The 23238-nt window shown below is 44.6% G+C and overlaps 1 protein-coding gene across 1 annotated transcript in view; it reads right to left on the reverse strand.

Moving 5' to 3' along the window:
• Positions 1–23238, reverse strand: part of LRRC7 (leucine rich repeat containing 7) — a 3010809-nt gene that overhangs the window by 1749567 nt on the left and 1238004 nt on the right. The gene's annotated exons all lie outside the window — the stretch shown is intronic.

Below are 23238 nucleotides of genomic sequence, written 5' to 3' on the forward strand. Positions count from 1 at the left end.
GAACTCCCAAGAGAACCACGCACCACCTATGCTCTTCCCATGGAACACTGTCGAGTGTCCCTCATTTCTTACCAATAAGTGAACTCCCAAGAGAACCACGCACCACCTATGCTCTTCCCATGGAACACTGCCGAGTGTCCGTCATTTCTTACCAATAAGTGAACTCCCAAGAGAACCACGCACCACCTATGCTCTTCCCATGGAACACTGTCGAGTGTCCCTCATTTCTTACCAATAAGTGAACTCCAAAGAGAACCACGCACCACCTATGCTCTTCCCATGGAACACTGTCGAGTGTCCCTCATTTCTTACCAATAAGTGAACTCCCAAGAGAACCACGCACCACCTATGCTCTTCCCATGGAACACTGTCGAGTGTCCCTCATTTCTTACCAATAAGTGAACTCCCAAGAGAACCACGCACCACCTACGCTCTTCCCATGGAACACTGTCGAGTGTCCCTCATTTCTTACCAATAAGTGAACTCCCAAGAGAACCACGCACCACCTACGCTCTTCCCATGGAACACTGTCGAGTGTCCCTCATTTCTTACCAATAAGTGAACTCTCAAGAGAACCAAGCACCCCTATGCTCTTCCCATGGAACACTGTCGAGTGTCCCTCATTTCTTACCAATAAGTGAACTCCCAAGAGAACCACGCACCACCTATTCTCTTCCCATGGAACACTGTCGAGTGTCCCTCATTTCTTACCAATAAGTGAACTCCCAAGAGAACCACGCACCACCTATGCTCTTCCAATGGAACACTGTCGAGTGTCCCTCATTTCTTACCAATAAGTGAACTCCCAAGAGAACCACGCACCACCTATGCTCTTCCCATGGAACACTGTCGAGTGTCCCTCATTTCTTACCAATAAGTGAGCTCCCAAGAGAACCACGCACCTCTATGCTCTTCCCATGGAACACTGTCGAGTGTCCCTCATTTCTTACCAATAAGTGAGCTCCCAAGAGAACCACGCACCACCTATGCTCTTCCCATGGAACACTGTCGAGTGTCCCCCATTTCTTACCAATAAGTGAACTCCCAAGAGAACCACGCACCACCTGTGCTCTTCCCATGGAACACTGTCGAGTGTCCCTCATTTCTTACCAATAAGTGAACTCCCAAGAGAACCACGCACCACCTATGCTCTTCCCATGGAACACTGCCGAGTGTCCCTCATTTCTTACCAATAAGTGAACTCCCAAGAGAACCACGCACCACCTATGCTCTTCCCATGGAACACTGTCGAGTGTCCCTCATTTCTTACCAATAAGTGAACTCCCAAGAGAACCACGCACCACCTATGCTCTTCCCATGGAACACTGTCGAGTGTCCCTCATTTCTTACCAATAAGTGAACTCCCAAGAGAACCACGCACCACCTACGCTCTTCCCATGGAACACTGTCGAGTGTCCCTCATTTCTTACCAATAAGTGAACTCCCAAGAGAACCACGCACCACCTACGCTCTTCCCATGGAACACTGTCGAGTGTCCCTCATTTCTTACCAATAAGTGAACTCCCAAGAGAACCAAGCACCACCTACGCTCTTCCCATGGAACACTGCCGAGTGTCCCTCATTTCTTACCAATAAGTGAACTCCCAAGAGAACCACGCACCACCTATGCACTTCCCATGGAACACTGTCGAGTGTCCCTCATTTCTTACCAATAAGTGAACTCCCAAGAGAACCACGCACCCCTATGCTCTTCCCATGGAACACTGTCGAGTGTCCCTCATTTCTTACCAATAAGTGAACTCCCAAGAGAACCACGCACCACCTATGCTCTTCCCATGGAACACTGTCGAGTGTCCCTCATTTCTTACCAATAAGTGAACTCCCAAGAGAACCACGCACCACCTATGCTCTTCCCATGGAACACTGTCGAGTGTCCTTCATTTCTTACCAATAAGTGAACTCCCAAGAGAACCACGCACCACCTATGCTCTTCCCATGGAACACTGTCGAGTGTCCCTCATTTCTTACCAATAAGTGAACTCTCAAGAGAACCAAGCACCCCTATGCTCTTCCCATGGAACACTGTCGAGTGTCCCTCATTTCTTACCAATAAGTGAACTCCCAAGAGAACCACGCACCACCTATTCTCTTCCCATGGAACACTGTCGAGTGTCCCTCATTTCTTACCAATAAGTGAACTCCCAAGAGAACCACGCACCACCTATGCTCTTCCAATGGAACACTGTCGAGTGTCCCTCATTTCTTACCAATAAGTGAACTCCCAAGAGAACCACGCACCACCTATGCTCTTCCCATGGAACACTGTCGAGTGTCCCTCATTTCTTACCAATAAGTGAACTCCCAAGAGAACCACGCACCTCTATGCTCTTCCCATGGAACACTGTCGAGTGTCCCTCATTTCTTACCAATAAGTGAGCTCCCAAGAGAACCACGCACCACCTATGCTCTTCCCATGGAACACTGTTGAATGTCCCTCATTTCTTTTTCTGTTTTAAAGAAAAAGGTGGCCTGTCCCTCTTTGTACTTGCTCCACAGTTAAGGAATTCACTTCCTCTTTCCATCACATATTTACTTAACCACCTTTCATTTCACAGGGTGGTGAAGACCTTATTTCTGTTTTTCTCTTAATGCCCAGTTCTACCTTTTCCAAAGGCTGATTGATATAGTGCCAAGATGCCAGTTGGTCTAAACAATCTTTATAGTTACCTGGAGTTACAAAATATCCATTCACACAGGCCTTGCTACACCACAGGGCAAAGAAACCACCAGATAAACCATATGGGGAAAATCTTTCCCTTGTACATCAGAATTCTATTTCTTTTTTAATAGTTATAGTTCAAACCCCTCCCTCCTAAATGAATGACAGCTTTCTACTGTAAATAAAAAACCTCTGCAGTAAACTCATCAGGATGTGTCATTGGTTGGTCCGCCCTCTTTGAGAGAGGTCTTCTCTGGCTAAGACACTAGCAGGAGATCATAGTTTGGCACTATTACCCAATGACCTCTTTTTTCCCGTCCCTTCTGAGTCCCAGACAATATGTAAGCCTATGGCAGCTTCCTGCTTCATGGCATAATTTTTATTTGGTTGATATAAGACAATATGCCTCTCCTTTTAAAATTATCTGATTTATTTTCATAGTGTAAGTAGATAATTTGCATCAGTTATTTCTACATTGCAAGCAAAGTGACTATTTTTTACAAACATGTCCTAAGACTCATTTTTAAGGTGTGCAAGATTTAAGGAAAGTGAACATTTATGAAATAATTTCAGTTACAAAAGGACTGCCAAGTGGAGACTTTTACTACAAAACTCACTGTCCCTTTCAAAAGTCTCCAGGGCTCTGTCTGACTTGCTGAGGTATTATGGAACAGTACAATGCACTGCAGTATTGTGTTCTTTCTAGTTAGGGTAAGGATGCAGGCTGAAACGACCTTTCAGCTGATCTATTTCTCAAGTATGTTGAAATTCGCTTTGCCACTTTTTCATTAGTCCCACCAGAGTTCCAATGTATTTTCCTTAATCTGCCAGGATACTATCTCTGAATTTCACAGTATTCTCATTGTGGGCATATGTTAACACAGCTCTCTTCTGCAACTCTGCACAGATTTCGCCCTGTACTCGATGTACTAATTAGGAGCTGTGCGTAGATTATGTATGCAATGAAGCAACCTAGGGCCACCTCATTAATATTAAAAGGGCAGCTTTTGCATAAGCATCAGAGGGATGGAAGGGACCATAAGCTACCGTTCCTGGGTTTCCATTTGCAATATAGCTTCCACTATAATGTACACTTCTAGAGTGCCGTGGGGCCATTGCCTACATCTTTGAAGTCATCCACTGCTCGAAGCAAAGAGTATGTGGTCCCACATGGGCAACATTCACTTTGCAGATGACTGTTGGGTATTTTTATACATTTTGATATTGGATCATGTAGATATTAAACACCAGTCTAATAGACAATCCCATTTAGACAATGTGTGTGTGTGCGGTGTGTGGTGTGTGTGTGTTTTACATCCGCTGACACATGCATCTTTCAAACTATATAGGCCTGCATAAGGAACAAGTTACTTACCTGTAACTGTTGTTCTCCAGCATGGGTCTGGCATGGATTCACATGCTCATATTCCCCGTCGTATGGCCGGGAATCCTCAGTAAAGAAAAAATCAGTATCAGTTTCGTTTCTGATCTGTCTTTCTTAGTAGTAACCAATCACTGGCCTCTAGGTCATACTGCCCCAGCCAATGACTGCCCTCTCCCTAAGCTCCGCCCCTGGCAGCCATCCTCAGATTTTGACTGCACTTTCAAGTGTTGGGAGTCCTCGTGCTATAGCTCTCGAGCTTTTACTACGTTTTGCGCTTTTTCAAAGAGATTTATCTAATTTTTCGGTTTAATCGAGCCTCAAGCTCCACTGTTTCTACTTCCGATCAACGGGGACCCGTTTCGGATTTATCTACGCCCCTCAAGGGTGAAGTTTTCGTCGAGTAACGCTTCTTGGAAGATTCCAGAAGTTTCTGAGGCCTACCTCGTGGATGAGAAGAACATGGCCCAGGAGAAGGGAAGCTCGACTCCCGGCAAACTGTTCAGGATCTGCCCTGGATGCAACCTACTAAATGTGTTCAAGGAGGACGAGCATTCGAAATGCCTTTACTGCCTCCACGAGGACAAAACACACGTGGAGAAGGACTGTGCGTTTTGCTTTAACATGTCGGATCGGACGATGAGGGATCGGTGTCCAGTCATTTGGTCGACTGAAAACTGGTCGAATGACATTTGGTCGACGCAATTTGGTCGAAAACCAAATGGTCGAATTTTTTTTTAATTTATATATTTATTTTTCGGGTTTTCGTTTTTTAAAAAAAGGGGTTTTTAGAGAAAAAAAGGGGGCTGGGGGGGACCCCCCCAAAAAAATAAAAAAAAGGGGTGAAAATAAAAAAAATTCGACCATTCGGTTTTCGACCAAATTGGTTCGACCATTTGTCTGGTCGACCAATTTTTTTCGACCAAATGTCTGGTAACCGAGGGATCGCCGGACCCGTCTCTCCAACTGGCTGGAAGGCAAGAGCCCAGCAGGTGAGAAGAAGAAGAAGAAGTCTGAGCTGTCTTCTAAGTCCTGTGAGGGCGCCCCGGCGACGGGGGCCCAACAGAAGGCAAAGCACCGCCATCAACTGCGAGCCAACGCTCTGGCTCGGGGAAGAGAAAGTCTGAGAACCCGGCTAAGCTTCTGGAGAGGCCCCGGTCGATCTCGGAGGCGCCCCCTTGTTGGACTTCCTCCCGGAAGTTCATCAGCGTGTGGAAGTCCATCTCCACCGACCGTTGGAAAGTGGCAGCATGACCAAGTGAAGAGCCGCAGAGGGGTATGAGGGAGGGTTTGCATGTGAATCCATGCCAGATCCATGCTGGAGAACAACAGTTACAGATAAGTAACTTGTTCCTTCTCCAGCATGGGGTCTGGCATGGATTCACATGCTCATGAATATGAGAATACATAGCAGTACACACATGCGCAACCACGGGAGGTGGCAAGGCTCAACATTAAGCATTACATAAAACTCAACATTAAGCATCTCTTACCTCCTCACCAGGCTCACCTTAAGCGAACAGGTTGCGCAGCACTGCCTGGCCGACTCTGGACTGCTCCCTAGAATCCCGATTGACGCAGTAGAATCTCGTGAAGGTGTGAGTCGAACTCCACGTAAAAGCCCTGCAGATGTCCAGCAGGGGCACACCAGACAAGAACGCCGTGGTGGCAGCGATCGCTCTGGTCCAATGGGCACTCGGACGGCCGGGCAACGGTCGGTTTGCCAACCAATGACAGTGCATGATGCAGCCGGAGAGCCATCTGGAAATGGAAGCCTTAGAGAGAGCCTTCCCTTGGTTCACAGGTCCAAAGTTCACAAACAGCTGTGATGTCTTCCGAAAACGCTTCGTTCAGTCCATGTAGAACTTCAGCGCTCTAGCTACATCCAGCGAGTTCAAAGTCCTCTCGGCAGGCGACGAAGGTGACGGGGAAAAAAACTGGTAACATCAAGGGCACGTTGAGATGGAAGTCCGACAGTACCTTGGGCATGAAGGAGGGATGCGTCCTCAGCACCACCCTCGTCTCGTGGAAAGTCAAGTCTGGAGGCTTGCAGGAAAGGGCCTGAATCTCTCCCACGCGTCGTGCAGAGGTGATGGCCACAAGGAACGCTGTCTTCCACGACAGGAACTTCAACGGAGGCGAATGCAAAGGCTCGAATGGCGGGCCCATGAGCCTGGTCAGCAGCACGTTGAGCTCCCACGCCGGGGTTGGAGCCTTCACCGGTGGGAATGATCGGAACAGTCCTTTCATAAACTCCTTCACCAGGCAATGAGACCACAGGGACGACCGTCCTGCCGTTCTGGTGTATTGGGAAATCGCTGCCAGATGTATCTTGATGGAAGTATGAGCTAGTCCAGCTTTGGCCAGCGACAGCAAGTACGGTAGCACTTGAGGGGCTGCAATCCGTAGAGGGCTAATCTTCTGTGCACGGCACCAGACAGAGAACCTCTTCCACTTGTGTCCGTAGCATCTGAGAGTTGAGGACGCCCTGGCCTTTGCAAGAACCTCTCTGCAGTCAGCCGGGATATCGTACCCTTCAAACTCTAGTGCTACAGGAGCCAGGCCTGCAAGTTCAGCGACTCCGGGTCGTGATGAAGAATGGCACCTCCTTCTCTGGAGAGAAGATCTGCGTCCGTTGACAGTTTGACTGGCGGGGACGCCGACAAGTCCAGAAGGTCCGGGAACCATATCTGTCTTGGCCACCTCGGAGCGACGAGGATCGTCCTGCTCCGGGGCCTCTAGAGTTGGTTGATGAGCCTGAGCGGCAACGGCGGGAAAGGAACGCATACAGGAACAGGCCGTCCCAGGGGAATGAGAAAGCATCGCCCATGCTCCTCGGCTGGGGGAACCTGCTGGCGAACCTCTGGCACTTGGAGTTCGTCGCCGTCACAAACAGGTCGATTTGGGGTTTGCCCCATCGCCAGAAGAGATGATCCACTTGATCCTGGCGTAGTTCCCACTCGTGGCACGAGCGCAGCTCCCTGCTGAGTGAGTCAGCGATGGTGTTTTTTATCCCTGCTAGATGAAAAGGCACCAGAAACATCCCCTAGGCAACGGCCCAGTGCCACAGATCCTGGGCTTCCTTAGACAGGGCTGGGGATCTGGTTGCTCCCTGCTTCTGGATGTAGAACATCGTGGTGAGGTTGTCGGTGAAGATCCACACCACCTTGCCCTTGAGGGATGGGAGGAATGACTTGAGGGCCCAGAATACTGCTCGGAGCTCCAGTATGTTGATGTGGAGTGGCTTCTCCTCCGGGAGCCACAGGTCTCTCGCGTGAAGATCTCTGGTGTGCGGCCCCACCCCTCCAGGGAGGCATCCGTCGTCACCGTCACCTGGTATGCTGGAGTCTGAAAGTCCGTGCCCGCGGCGAGATGGCGCTTCATATAATGGCGCTCCTTCTTCATGCCCATCACTTCTTTTAGTCTGGCCTGAGAAAGATTGGGGAAGTTATACTGCACCAAATCCCCCAAAGTCATGTGGTTTCACTTCGATCTATAGCGCTTCTGCCAAAACAAAACAATCATTTCTCATTGCTCAAAGGTCCTTCCCACTTATTTCTTCCTCCCTTCACTATGGGAACTTCACTGAGCTCAACATTGCAGTGACTTCTTCACACCTTTGGTTACCACTCTGCATTTGCTTTCCCAAATCTTCCTTTTGTGGGCCTTCTTCCTCACTTTAGTTCTCCCTTCGCTTTGCTTCTACTTCTGTCCTTTGAAGCCTGCTTCTGCTTCAAGATATCACAGCACAGGTCCTCATCTTCATCACGCTGCACCCTGGGGCCCACGCTGGGGCTTTCTCCACTTTACAACCCCCTGGACACTGTCCTTTGGAGCCTGCTTCTGCTTCAAAATATCACAGCGCAGGTGCTTATATTCATATCACTGCACCCTGCTTCTGCTTCACACTTCACACATTTGGGGCCTGCTTCGCTATTGGGGCTTCACTTCCCCAGTCACTTTGCTGCAGCTTATACTTCAAACTTCAACACTTCTCCTTGGGGCCTGCTTTACTATTTGGGGATTCACTTCAAGACTTAACCCCTCTGCTTCTGCGCTGGGCTGCCTATTCCTCTTTACTTGTGCCCTGGGTTTTCTTTACTTCTCAATCCCTCTGCTTCTGCGCTGGGCTGCCCTTTCTTCTTTATTTGAGCCCTGGGCCTGCGCTGGGGCTTTCTTTACTTCTATGCCCCTTGCGCTCTGCACCCCTGGGTGATGGGACTTACTTCTTATTGTTGGGGGCAGTGGTTCCTTGCCTTTTTTCTGCTGCTCCCCCCTCAGCAGTCTTCTTTTTTGCACAGGTTCTTTGTTTCAGTAATCCTCGTCGCCAGTGTAATAATGTAACTTCAGGGGTCTTCTTGGGCTTCTTACATATACTTTATTACATAGTTACATTAAGCTAGATATAAGGATAACCACTGGGTCCCATCACCCAGGCTTAACTGACCTCAGGTACAACACTCATACAGCATTCCCACATCAACATTCCACAAGACATCACAGGGTCTCTCATTCACAAGCAAGCACTTCACAACACATCTCATTCCTTTCCAATGACGCACAACCACATAACATTCACTAACAAGCACTACACAACACACCTCCTTCCTTTCCCTCACTACATCAACGAACACATCACATCTCTCTTCGCTTGAAGTGTAATAATGTAACTTCAGGGGTCTTCTTGGGCTTCTTACATATACTTTATTACATAGTTACATTAAGCTAGATATAAGGATAACCACTGGGTCCCATCACCCAGGCTTAACTGACATCAGGTAGAACACTCATACAGCATTGCCACATCAACATTCCACATGACATCACAGGGTCTCTCATTCACAGGCAAGCACTTCACAACACATCTCGTTCCTTTCCAATGACACACAACCACACAACATTCACCAACAAGCAGTTCACAACAATTACCTTTTGTTGTTATCCCTTGCTCAGCACTTTCCATTTCTCCCCTCTCCCTTGCACTTTCCCCCTTCCCTCTAACCTGCACTTGCACGTTCTCAATGTCACTGGGCCTAGTAAGATCGTTGTTTTGTCTTCCTTTGTAACGCTCCCTAGCCTCGTCGTGATCTGAAACACTTGTGTATGAGCACGATACAAATAAAATATCATCTCATAAGATGCAACTTCTGATTTTGGGAAACCAGCACAGGACTCGGTCATGCAGGCATCATTACATCAGCAAACCCTCAATTCATGTGGCTTATTTGGAAGACAATTCCACTGCACAGACTGGCCATCCTTCTATAGACTGCACTGGCTTCCTTTACTCAATCTACCCTCTGGGTAAATCAGTCCTTTTGTTCGCCAATCTCCAGTTTGTTACCCTTCGGTCTCTTCCACGCCACATATTCCATAATCCATCCTTCTGCCTTACCGGTTTCATATTATATTTGCTTCTAACTTCACCTCTGGTTTATCACAGAGGAGTGGTTTGTTTTCCACATGACAAAAAAATGGGAGGGCGTCTAGCTCTTTCCACAGTGAAGCTAATTTTGTTTTAATGCTCTAATTCCTGACTCATCTATGCTACCTTGATGAAACTTATATTATTCATTTTTGATAAGTTCGATGGTTACATTCCATTTTTGATGATTGTACATACTTTTGTGTTTTGTTTTGCGATTTCTAAAATGACAACATATTGTTCTGTTTTTGATAGAGCTTACAGTCATCTATAACATATCAAAATCTCAGATCAATCAGAGCTAGTATGGAGATGCAGGGCTTAATTTTGTCTTTGCACCTTTAAAGTGAGATGTGTGTTCATGTATGACATTTGGATCTCTTTGGTGTGCAATTGCAGCTGTTCGCCACGAGGACAGAGACAAGTCACCTAAATATTCCCACTAAATGTTACCACTATTCAAAGAAAAAGGCCTTTTGATGTACATATTTTCAATGCCCTTTGACCTTGACTACTGCAAGGCAGATGGCTTGTGCCATGCATCTAAATGTCAGTGACCTGATCTGTTAACCTGTCATAGGCTAACGGATCGAGTGAGTCTATGGGTTGGTGGGAAATAACATGATAGCTTCTTTAAGGCAAGGCCTGATGTCATGAGTGAATGCCTGAAGAATTTATAGTGTTTACATGCTTTTAAAGCCTGCATTGGATGCAGTGAATGAGCATTCAGGGTGGTCTTAAAAAGGGATCTGGCCTGACCATAACCTGTAATTATTTTCTATCCAGTTCCCACTAGACTAGAGAACTTTCTCTTCAGTATGCCTACAAATGGGAAAAGAACTGAAATGCAATTCAATTTTGTTCTTTCATGCCATCTCTGCTGAATGTAATTTCTTCATTTATTGATGTAGACCTGTCTTTTCAATGTACAGGACACAGCAAAACGAAATCAAAAGCATTTTGAATCCTATTCTAATAGTTTCAACCAATATAATAAAACATGAATTGCTAACATGGTAGAATAAAGTAACACATAAGCTTTTACTTAAATGCGTTGCGCTATTCCATGCAAAATAACTACTTTAATTCTGGGCCTACCCTCTACATGTAGCATGCTTCATTCTTGGGAATAAAAGATGATACCGTTCAAACATTACAGATTTCTGCTCAAAGCTTCACCTTAAATGAATAATATCCTGTGCTTGATATTTTGGGCTTATTATTTTACACGACAGGGATGTGCTTTGCCAAGAAAGCTTGTGCATGCCACAACACATATTCAAGATGGGTATTGATGGAAACAAATTTCTGATACAGTTTGTGTCAGTTGAACAATGGCTGAAAGAGAATATGTCACTGTACATTAATATTATAAAGACTGGCTTTCAAAATAAAATAGTTCAACAGTTCCAACATTTGGTTGAGAGTTGCAGTATGAGAGCTGTCACCCTTTAAACGTGACAGCAAGCAAGAGACAGAAATCCCTATTAAGTGCCAAAGTCAGTATATCTGATTTCTCTCACTCTTGCCAGGAAGGCCTTTCTCATAGTATTTATTTTAGGCCTCATCTTTATTATAAAATGCCTGACATGACAAATGTGCAAATAATGTGAGGTCTTCACCCTGCACCTAAAATGTCATTCGTTAAAAGCATATTAATACTAAAATATATATATTTCTGCTGCCTGTGTATTAGGAAATGTAATAATATATTTCTGTGACAATTGATACTTGGGGGAAATATGCACATATTCCACTGATAATTTAAGTTTACAAATATGTGAAAAATTATGTCCCCATTCCCATAGCAGTTTTCTTTTGGAGTAGTTGTGCATGAACGCAACATCCTGAAACACAAGTCCCTGAACTGGACTCATCGAACCACACTCACCAACCTTCCCTCTTTGCAAATACATTCTCCCCCTTTCTTCTCCCCTGCTTGGGGGGCTCTGTCACCACTCAATGTGGGGCTCCACCCCAATGCCACCTCTGTTCCCTGCAAAGCGCCAACAGGCACACACTCAAACACTACCATCTGCCCAGCCCACCACAGTCTCCCCACCTCCTTTTTCATACAGTCCTGTTCTGCTTTATCCACCTCTACATGCTGCATACAATCATAGAAAACGGACCACACTCTGGTTAAACACAGGCTGACCTTCCAGTTACTCTTATTTGGCAAAGATGGGTTTGATTAACCACGTTTTCTGTGCTTCCCTGGGCTTGGGGAGCGCAGAACACGTAAAAAATCAAAGTGAAGGCCTCCTCCTCTCCATGTTACGCTCTGCTCTGGCTGCAGTAAGCAAAAGCTACCAGCAGATGGTTTTTGCTTCATTATTGCCGCGAGGGCAGAGATTAACCCAAGCACAGGAGGATCGTCCATTTCAGAAAATTGCCTCCTAGTGCTTAACATTTTACAAGGAACTTTCTTTAAAACGATATTTAATATATGTTTTTGATCATTGCCCATCATTTAAAACAATAACATTTTGAGCACACTATTCCTTTAAGTATTCAGCCGAATACCGAATAGTTGGACAAGCATTTGGCCGGAACGGAATATGGAGCCGAGCCAGATAGTTGCCTGAGACATGAAAAACACTTCATAAAATTAAAAACACACTTTAAAATATGTATAACTAGTTTGTATTGCATTTCTTTTGTTTATTGTCTACAGAAGAGGTTTGCGTAAAACACGAAAGGAGTACATTATCCGAAAATATACTGTTCACTAACAGTACAGTTTGTATATTTGTGTATTCAAAGGTGCCGCTTGTTGGTCATGGCCGAAATGACTAAGACTAGCCCAAAAGTATAGTATGCATGTATGCAATCACTGTGAAGGGAGACTGGGATATGTATTCTCATACTTTAAAATGGTCCTTTTGGCCCTGGTCTTCTTTAGCCCTCTGGCTGCAGCAATGCACTGAAACACAAAAGGAGTGTTTACATCAATTAGCACACTCCTGAGTGCTGAAGTGCTACTAAATCCAAACCTTTAGGATGTTAAAGCCATGCTTGCTACCTCTGGTAGTGAGTAGGAGTGAGGCATTTGAAAAATATATTTCATTAATAGATTGGATTCTTTTTGGGTGGAGTATGTTTGTGGTGTTTTGGGGCATGGTAAAAGACACCAGACAAAAATATATAGGGTATGCCGAGTCCTCGGTGGTTCTCAGATTATCATATTCAGAAGGGACAGTGCTGATTTTCAGATCTTTAATTGGCGTGGGCGTGTTTATTTCACTTGTATATTCATTTGGTCCAATGTTTCTAAATTGTAAACTTTGTATGGGAGGACAGGTCTTTAGGAATCCCCTCGCCCACATCGCTCTCTTACGTGAGGCTTATGACTCGTCGGCAGCGACCTATGCGCCTGGGCCCGGGATCCAGGATGGCTGCGGATCGACATGTGAGGCTGCACGGCTCACCTTGTAGCATGACATAGACTCCATTTTGTGATGCACTTAGACTCCATTTTGAATATACTAAACCCAGGCCTCTGTGGAACGGGCAGCATGCAGAAGCTGCAGCTCACCCCCACTCGATCGTGCACAGCAAGCCTGCATTTCCCCCCAGCCTCCTCCCCATGGCAGCTCCGCTGAAGGCCCGTTCTCACGAGCAACTAGATGCAAACAAGTAACAGAATAAACACTGCATCATTTACCTTCCACAGTACATCATTGCCCTGGCGGTGACCTGACTTTTAGTTGGGGTCTGAGAAAGAACAAAGCTGTCCCTATGAAAGATACCTTGACCCCCCCACAGAGCCCCACGTTCACGATATATGGTGTTCATGACCCCCCAACCCTGTTCCCCCTGGCTGAAACTGTTAAACCTGAATGCCAAATCCCTGTGCCTCCCAGTCTTATCTATGCTGCTAAGCCATTTGTGAAAAAGGTTTAAAACCTGTATTGCCAATTGCCGTATTATAATGGCACGACTTTTGCCCACCCCAAGATATCTCTGTGTAAAGATGTCAAACGTATGTGCAAACAAATCTACCCTTTACCGACCTATGAGTGCTGCTATCATAAAATGGTTAAAAAAGCAATATATAAAAAGCCAGTGTATGATATGCTTGTAAGTGATATATGTGAACCAGTTAAAGAAGTGAACCACATCTGATGTTGGTCAGAATGATAGTTGAACTTGTTATTTGATCAGAAGTATAATGTTGTAATTTGTCACTGAGATCGTTGTACCCACCTACCTGGTCCCACCTCACGTTTTATGTTAAATTTTTCTCATGGGCTCCAAGCAACAGAACGACAAATGTTATATGGTGTAAATGATAACTTTCTCTCCATTGACCCTGTAAACATGAGCACACGTGAGTTGTAGAGATATGCAATTTACATAATGCCCCAAATCTAAGCAGCCTGTCTCAATAATAGTGTTCATGCTATTCAGTAAACAGGGACCCGCGAAAAGTTACAAGGCCAACTCCCCCTCCTTCTAGAGAGCTGCACCTCCAACTCCCCTCCTCCCCCCAAAGGCTCGGCATGGCATTGAAGGTTCCTAGTTTTCTGTTGCTGGAACGTTACAACTACACCTCCCCGCATTCCTGCTGGGCCCGCACTAAGTATTCACCTCCACCCATGCCTCCGGCACCAGATGCCATCATAAAATCACTGTGTACCGCCATGACCAGGCCAGGAAGAATTATGAGCCACCCGGTCCCGAATCCAGCCGCATTTGAGGTGCCAGCTACGTGCCCCCACTGACCCAATAGTATTTCAGTTCACCCTAAACCTAACGGGCCACAGAGACAGTTATTCACCCCTGTGCTAACATACCGTAAAATTATCACTCACTACATCTAACAGAATAGAATAATAAAAGGTAGCCTAACCCGTGCCCTCTGATAAGACACCTGGACTCATGAGACTGGGTCTTTTGCTAAAGCAACTTTTATGGTGATGTATTAAGGAGGCCTCGTATTATATTCTGTTTTTCTGCATCCCCCAACCCCCGGTATTAGATTGACGTGCTGTAGGATTTATATGGTAACCTGACATAGCAGTTTGTGATGAATGTGTACGAATGGTCACAAGGGCAAATTGTTAGTATAGTAGAAAGGTATCCGCAAGGACAGCTCACACCCAGACTCTCCACTCAGATGAGCCCAGCTGACCCAAGCACTCTGTGATGCTACCACGTGGATCTCCGCCAATCATGGAGCACCGCACCTACATTGTACATAATAGCTAGTCATCGCCATCCAATACCCACGGCTATGTGCCTCCTATAGCTTATCTCGTGTATGACATGTCTTTGTAATAAATATGACTGTCTTTGCTAATGTCAGACAGAGGGCTGTCAGAGTTTGCCGAGTCCTTTGCATGCCCTATATCCATTTAAATAAAAACCTTCTACATCTCACCCGCACTTGGTCTTGGTCTCATTCCCTGCTGGGGTGTGTCCATTATTGCCTCTCATTGAAGGGGGTTAACTGCCTTACTGGGGGACGCTCACTTTCAACTTGTATCTCCTTGTCTTTATTATACAAATATCTCTAATTGTGGGAGGAATATTTCTGCTGCCACAGACTGGGGCATTTTGGTTAAAAACTAAAAATACATCCATATTCTGTGTAGTAACATCTGTCAGTTTAACTCAATTCAAAGGGACTCATTTTGGCAACTTAAGAAAGATGGAGGGAAGGAATTCTAACCTATGTTTCAATATTACAAGTACATCTCTACCCCAGGCACGCTTCCCACTGAGCTATCTTACTTGCTTTATATTTATAACCTTGACTTGCAGGCTGAATACAATTCTTTGCTGCAGGCACACTACTTCCTGAGCTATTTTACTCAGCGGTTGGAACATGCTGGGATCTCTGCAACATATATATGAATCCACTCAATTATATTATTTGGATTGGGAATTTGCTGGGTTTGGAACCTATAACCTTTTCCACACAGATCAGCAACAAATCAATAAGCGCCTAAAAAAAATGCCATTTTCCAATAGTGACTTAATGAACTACTGTTCCAGCTCAATGGGTTTGAACTGCAAACTACAGGGTAGACCAGAGATGCATTCAAAATATTAAGAGTTTTGTTTCAGAACACCCCTCTGCAGTCACCAACTAGATGAAAGTCTCTCTGTCCAGCACATGAAGGGCATGGGCTTTTTGTTTGCTCTGCTCTGCCTATACGCAATCAAATAAAATTGACAGCAGCACTTGTTTAATTATACTTTTAAAGGATAAACATGAAATGCCGAATGATTCCAGGTGAGCATTCAAATCAGCACTTAATGCATGTTGTAGGAGAAACTATTCAGCTTCGAGTGATCATAAATTAAGTATTCTCATTTTCAGCCAAAATTCGGTCGAATACTTACTTGAAGCCGAATTTCGGTACACCTGTACTTAGTTGTTTCCAAATGTATGGATACATAATTTAATTTGGAGTAGCGCCAGATAGCCTCAAGACAACACTGAAGGCCAATTGGGGTCCCATCTAATAAAAGGACAGCATCTGCATACATGAACCACGGTATTGAAGTCCTTCATAACCTAGGGAGGATGTTCTAGGCTTTAATCAACGTAGTATCTCTATCTGACATATAGAAATTAAAAAGGCAAGCAGTCAAGATCCAATGCTCCGCTGAGCGTAATTTTCCTTCGATAGGGCCCTCTCAACATTAAACCTAATTTGCACTACAGTATTAGTATGCTGCAACATTATTATCTTTAATAATCCCTCCGAAATACCCTAGCCCTTTATCTTCAAACAAAGCATATTCCGGTCTTACATAGCATAGGCCGCTGTATAGCACCAAAGGGCCATATATAATGGAGTATCATACCGAAACAGGGCATTCATTTTCAAAGAAGGTACTACAACCCCATATATACTTGTCCACATACCTTTTCGAAATCCCTTTTGTAAAAGGGACAGTACTTTCTTAGCAGGAATACATTCCATAAGTTCTTTTAAATTCATTGAGAAAGAAACTTTGCTGGGAACATCTAGTTAAACAATGGGCCTGTAGTTGTCCGAGCAATTATTTGAATAGTTTGTGCTTTTAGCAAGAGGACATGTTTTTAAAAAACCCTTACAAACTCTGCCCACCACTCAGGACTTGGTTTCAATACTAAGTTAGTCAAACCATCTGGTCCCGAGGCTCTTGTATTCTTGACTTTCCTGATGGGCTTCTTATTGTACAACACAAAAAAGACTCATCTACAGTATCATGTTCCTAGATACTAATACAACTGAAATTGTCATTCGTAATCCAATATTGTTGGCCAAATACCCAGTACTCCTCTGAAATTGCCATAAACTGGACCAGATGGATACAGGCTTCCTGCCAGCCAGAATTTAGCATGGTCTTGAGACATAATTGCTTGTAATATTAGGTGTAATAAGCCATCTCCTATGCACAATCAGCCAGTTTTAATAAGATTGCTTAAGCTGCTGATTAAATTGGATATATTGATCCCAAGTCGGGTTACTATTCCTTTTAAAACAACTCACATTGTACATCAAGGAATGTTTCCAGTGCTGGATCCATACATTATTCTGAGTGTAAAACCTTTTACGGCTAGATTATATTAATAAAGACGTGCAGGGCCTACTGGAGGCAAAGAGCAGTTGGTGTTGTTGAATAAATATAGACATTAGTAGCACATTCTTCGGTGGCCAAACAATTTTTGCTTACCACTATTGATATAAACTGGACCCAATGAGGTCTTTGAAGCTGTAGCCACAAGAGATTGCAATGATACAGATGAAGTCAAACATAGGTGATCACTCATCCCAACATCCTGCAAACAAAGCCCTTTGGTAACCTTACATAGTGAAATTGACAACAAATATGATCTATGCTATATCAAATATTGTCTTGGTGCCAAGATCAAGAACGAGGGGTGACACTTCGCCCAAGCCCACTGAGCATCACTCATTCCCAATCAGAAAAAAGCTCCATGAGGTACATACCTAAAAGCACAAAGCTCCTCATTATATACAATAGAAACAAGTTCAGTTTACCTAGATAGATTGCAAACCAGGACATTATCCAATACTAAAGATTTTCTACATACCCTCCTCATTAGCACGATAAATGTTCAAAATAAACCAATTATTACAAGGTAGCGACAAGTTCCATTTGAACATTATAGCAAGCATATATAAACTGTCTACAATAAGCTCACAAGTGATAACAGGCAAATGGCATAGGAGGAATGGCGCAGGAGTGTGGGTGTTTAGTTGAATAACATGGTTTTCAGAGTTTTCCAAAAAGACGTGTGAGGTCTCAGCCCTGAGGGAGTTTGTTAAGGCAGTCCATAGTTTAGGAGCGATGTGAGGGAAGCCGGTGCCGCCAGCTCTGATCCTGTTTATTGTGGGGATGCACAGCTGGTTGACGTGACAAGCTCTCTTAGGCTGAGAGGAGGTGGCTCTGACAATTTTCTCCGACAGGTAAGGGGGTGCTGTGGGAGCCAGGCACCTATGAGTTATGGCTAGAGTCTTGAAGGTAATGCGTTCTCTGACGGGGAGCCAATGGGCCTGGCATGTGAGTTGTGATCTCTTTTAGAGATGTTTAATGCAGCACTGAGTGCATTATTTTGAAAGACTTGAAGCTTGTTCAAGTTTTTAGCTGAAGTTCAAGCTAGAAGGATGGTACAATAGTCTAGTTTGGCACCAATGGTGGCTCTAGCTATTGAGAGGCAATTCTTTTTGGATTAGGTTTAACTGCATTTATTAGTTTGGTTGTGAATGAGGCAGCGGAAGCGATGGCGCTTACCTGGCGTGACAGAGAGCGTGGAGTCTGGGTAAACCCCAAGGGTCTTTACTTACGTGCAAGCCATCCCCTTTATTGTTTTCAAGCACTGGGAGACCTGGAATTCAGTGCCTGTTTGCAATTGGCAGTGTAAACAATCATAATGCCTCTGGCCATGTACATACGTGGTAGGAGGAGTTTACATGGGAGCAGTGCGAAACACATGCAGAATATAATGCAGCACCATTAGACGCAGATTCTGGCGGAAATGCATTTCAGTTTCTATGACAGCATCGGAAATTGAGATTTGTGCCCCACACAGCGGCATAAACCTATTTCAAAATGTGGTTCGTACAAAGCATGCTGAAAACTTTAACATAGCTGTGATCTTAGGCTCAGTACAGGGCTTATTTTCAGGTCTACAGGGATGCTTATGAAATACGTGTTATTTTTAACTATTAAAGAAATCTACAGCGTTATTAGCCTTGACATCAAAAGACTAAAACCATTGAATTATAGGAAATGCCTTTTTATGAGTAAACACACAATTCAGTATTTTTCATGAACCCAATCAATTTGTCATTGTTTACTAAAGTTTGCATTTCATTATTAGCTATCACTAATCACTTGTTGGGTTCAAGGTGACACTTGGGGGTGAAACGACTGTGGACAAACTATTTAAACAGCTAAAAGAAAAATAACGGCATATAGAAGGCTGCTCCCTTCTCTTTACTGTTCACAGTTGAAAATAGAAGACCAATAGACCAGGAAAAAACATTATCAGGTAATAATGTCCCCATGAAAAAAAGTCATCAGGGTGGCGACTTTTTAAACAAAAAGCATGAATGAGGCACCCTCCACGCTATCAAACACTTTCCCCCCAAATATTGTTGGACAGGAGGTAATAATATATAATTATACCCGTCCTATAATATTTGGGGAAATAATTTTGGTAGCAGGGAAAAGTCACGAGGACCTGACTGTTTCACAGCGACATTATTACATGGATCCGAAAAAGTCACAGGTGGAAGACTGGCTAGTGGAATTTCAGGTTCTGTCTAGTTTTGAAAAGTTATGTTTTTGAAACAAGACACAGAGGATCTGTATTTGGAATTGTCGGCGCCTTCTAATGACTTGTCCGGTTAGTATTAAGGTTTTATGCTGTGTTGTGAATGTTGATTGGGAAGGGGTTGCGATGTGTTTAGTATGTCTGTTCTGTGTTTTTTCTCATTAGTTACAGGATTGTATTCTTAAGGCTTTGCTCATTGTGCTCGCAATAGGTCATGGAGAACTGCTGAAATGTTTACTGGCACAATGGGTTTGCTTCCTTCCCTTCTTGAGCAAGGGACTATATTTGTTCCTCTTCTTCTTTTTTGTTACTGCTTAATGAAGTTGTATTGTCTCGTTTACTTTAAATGCGAAAATAAAAAACAAAAACAAAAGAAAATTGCATTTTTAATGCATACATGTCTTTGAAGAAGCATTGTTAATATGAAATACCTGTCAGCCAGAGGATACAGAATAACTCAATCGCCACAGACTAAAAGTGGTGCATTATTAATTTTGTTTTTAGAAACAATGGGCCTCATTATAACTGTGGCGGTACAGTGATACCGGCGCCGTTATCACTTACCGCCACATTACGAGTTCTGCTCGCGGGGGCCGCTCTACACGCCTGGTCAGACCAGGCGTGCAGAGCGGCACCCACGAGCAGAACAGGATGGTAGCAACAGTACCGTTATAAAGGCTACCGCTGCTACCATCCTCCCCATTCCCATTGAGCCCTATGGGGGCTCAAATGAGAATGGTGTTGTACCGGCTCCGGGTCCCGCGCAAGGGGAATTACCGGGCCCGCAAAGGTCGGAATGGCCCGTTAATTCCCCTTTCACGGGACCCAGAGCCGGACCCGAGTTTGCGGGTAGCCATGCCCTTATAAGCACTTCAGGGCAGTGAACATGTTATCATGCACTAACCTGCCCCTCACCATGGAGGCTGAAGTCTTAAAAGCCAGTGGCACTTTTCAAACCACTCAAAACCAGGCATGCAATCAATGAACCCTAGTACCAGGGGATGGAGGGCGTGGGCTGAGTGAGAACATGCAGCTTTCAGGGCTTTGGGATGAAACGCTGCCGTTTCCGAGCCATGTGCAGGGCATCGACTAGCATCGTCTATATCCACAGCATGAAAAGCGCACAAAAGGCATTTAGAAAAGGCATATTCCACTCAGAGCGGAGGCTCAGTGGGGCCGAGTTCTCAGCCGTGGTGCAGTTAGACCCAGTATCAAATCAGTGGGTACAAGATCTGGAGTAGCACTGCAGGGGGGGAGGGGCAAAAGGCTCCTGAATCTCACTGTAAAGAGCAGGAACACAAACACACAATATGAACTCCAGCATGCACATTCACTCCAAGCGGATAATCACTTGAGCTCTGATACAATACTTCATGACTAACGCGCATCAATTCTAAGCACTATAATAACAGGTGTTAATATTGCCCCATTTTATGGCACTTGATGTATGAGTCTCCGAAGTTGGAGTACTGTGGCGAAGTTGTGAAGTGCAGGCTGGCCACATGTCGGAAACCACTACTATTCACCCATACTTGGGTGTATAAGGGACAATCGCTGACTCCCACAGCTCGTAAAGTGATGCAGTAGACACACTCTACTTCTCTTAGGCAAGACGCTCTTACACATACAGTCATTGTGACATCAAATGGTCTGTAAACATGAAGATTCGTCGATTGGAAGGTTTTTCAATGAAGTGAGAATGGCATCTGCGGAGGGAGTTACTGTGTGGTAATGGCATGCCATCCCTAGGTAGTGTTCAAAGTGACGCCAGTATCACACAGTGCAGCCAGCCTCAGAGGCCCTTTGCATCCCAAGCCCTTCGAACAGGGTGCTGGGGGGGGCATTACCACTTCAGGTAATGCTCCCGGAACCATAGTTACAGAGTGTGGGTAGTTACAGGCCCGAGCAAAGCAAGTGCCTTGATGCAGGCACCGGGGTGTTACCTGAAGCGATAATGCCCCCCAGCGACAGGTTTATTGCTATTAGTTGCTATTAGTTGCTATTAGTACTCTGGCCCATTGGACCAGGGTACTAAGAGAATCTTTTTCGGAAGTTGTAAAACGCTGCAACTGAAAAGAAAAGAAAAAAAAGATGCCCACCATGGAACGGGGAGAGGAGACTATGTAGTCACTTTTCCCCATTCCATGGTGGCATGTCGCTGATCAGGAGTGGACGCAACCGGAGCACTACTGTTTCTGTCGCAGGACCAGAAAGGAGAAGGTAAGTGGGGTCGGAGGGGAGGGAGTGACATCTGTGGCAAAGAGGGGGGAGAGCATGGGGGTCACTTAACTTGTTCACAGCTGGGGATATGGTGGCCTCCAGCCCCAAGGAGGCTCAGAGAGGTGGGATTACCATATGGTAATGCCCCCACTCAGAGCCTCCCCATTGGCTGGAAGGACAAAGACATGCCCCCGCCAGGTACTAGTACATATTTCATTGGTTCCATTGTATTCCTTCGATTCATTTCAGGTCTGGCCCTATTGTTCCCAGCATCCCTCCCTGTGTAGTTGGAATGCTTATGTATAGCTGGTTGTTGTGAGGGCTTGTAGGTTAATAAGTAGCAAGACAAATATAGTGATTTTGGTCATGTTCTCGCGAAAGGGCTCCCTTTCAAGAAGCAGTTTAATGTAGTGTTTCATTAAGGTGGCTGGTTTCTTGAGGTGGTTGGTTGTGATGATTGCCCTTCTTCCATGTGGCTCTTTCAACAACACCTGACTAAGGCCCTATTTCAATGGGTGCACATACCGATTCACAGACCTCAAACTACTGCGTTACTGCTAAAATAAGCCAACCCAAATGCAGGCTATCCACACTCTGTACAGTGTACCACAGCTCTCGAGCAAGGTCCGTGTTTTAAACAATAAAATGTTATTTTACGGTGCCTTTCCTTGTGTTGGTCTTTACTAGAATGTGGCATTTTGTCAAGGTTTTTGTTGTTAAGTTGTCGGTTTGCCGGTTGGTTGTCGCTTGTTTGTTTGGATGTGGGGTGTTTTACATTCGTTAATGTTCTGGATCTTTCCTAGTTCGTTATCTGGATCGCAATAGACTCAATGGCGTGTTGTTCAGTCGCTGAGGTTATGAGCAATACGCTCTTTTCTTGTTTGATAATTTTGTGTCAATAGGCATTTGAGTGGGTTGTACTATTTAAGCAGTCTTTCGTGGGGGCTATCAAAACTCGATGTTTGTATTTTGTTGGATGTAGGAGAATAAGAATGCCACAGGGACATACAGGCTTAAGTTGTTTCAGGGCTTAGAATATCATCGAGACGTAGTAGCGTAGTATCGGAGGACACATACGTAAGGGGTCCAGTGTCGGAGGGCGCAGCAGTAAAGGTGTACATTTCTCTGGGGCACAGTATTTCAGAGCCACAATACCCCAGTGTCACAACATCTCTGGCGTACAATATCTCAGGGTTAAAATATTGTAGGTGTCAATATCACAGGGGCACAGTATTGATATGTTATTTATTGGTGTTGTACTTTTTCCTTGGCAAGGATATAATTACACAACATTTTGAACATTTTCATTGCAGAAATTCTGTATGTATGTTCATAAATAAAAAACTGATATTGTTACATTATACTAGAGTAAATGTTGTATTTTATCAACTCAATAAGTGCCCTTCGTAAAATCGTGCAGCAAAACTCCTTAATTCCCCTTAGTGTAGCAGTACCCCATTTCATGGAGAGTGAGGATACCTTTTGGAGTTATTTGTAGACATCATTCATAGTTGAGCATTCCTCAGATTTTTGTTGCGACGGTATACATTTCAGGGCGTTAACGCTGACTTTGCCATTGTTCAGTATGTATCGGTGTCCAAGCATAATCTTTTTATATTCGTGAATTAAATGTCAGAGTAAATGGATAAACGTACCAATCATTCTGGGTGTGCTTTTAGTTGTTTCCCTTGAACTGCATCACAGTTATTGTATGGACTTGTTTACAA

This window comes from Ambystoma mexicanum, chromosome 1q, assembly GCF_040938575.1.
Source record: "Ambystoma mexicanum isolate Mex_15411 chromosome 1q, UKY_AmexF1_1, whole genome shotgun sequence".
Lineage (NCBI taxonomy): Eukaryota > Metazoa > Chordata > Amphibia > Caudata > Ambystomatidae > Ambystoma > Ambystoma mexicanum.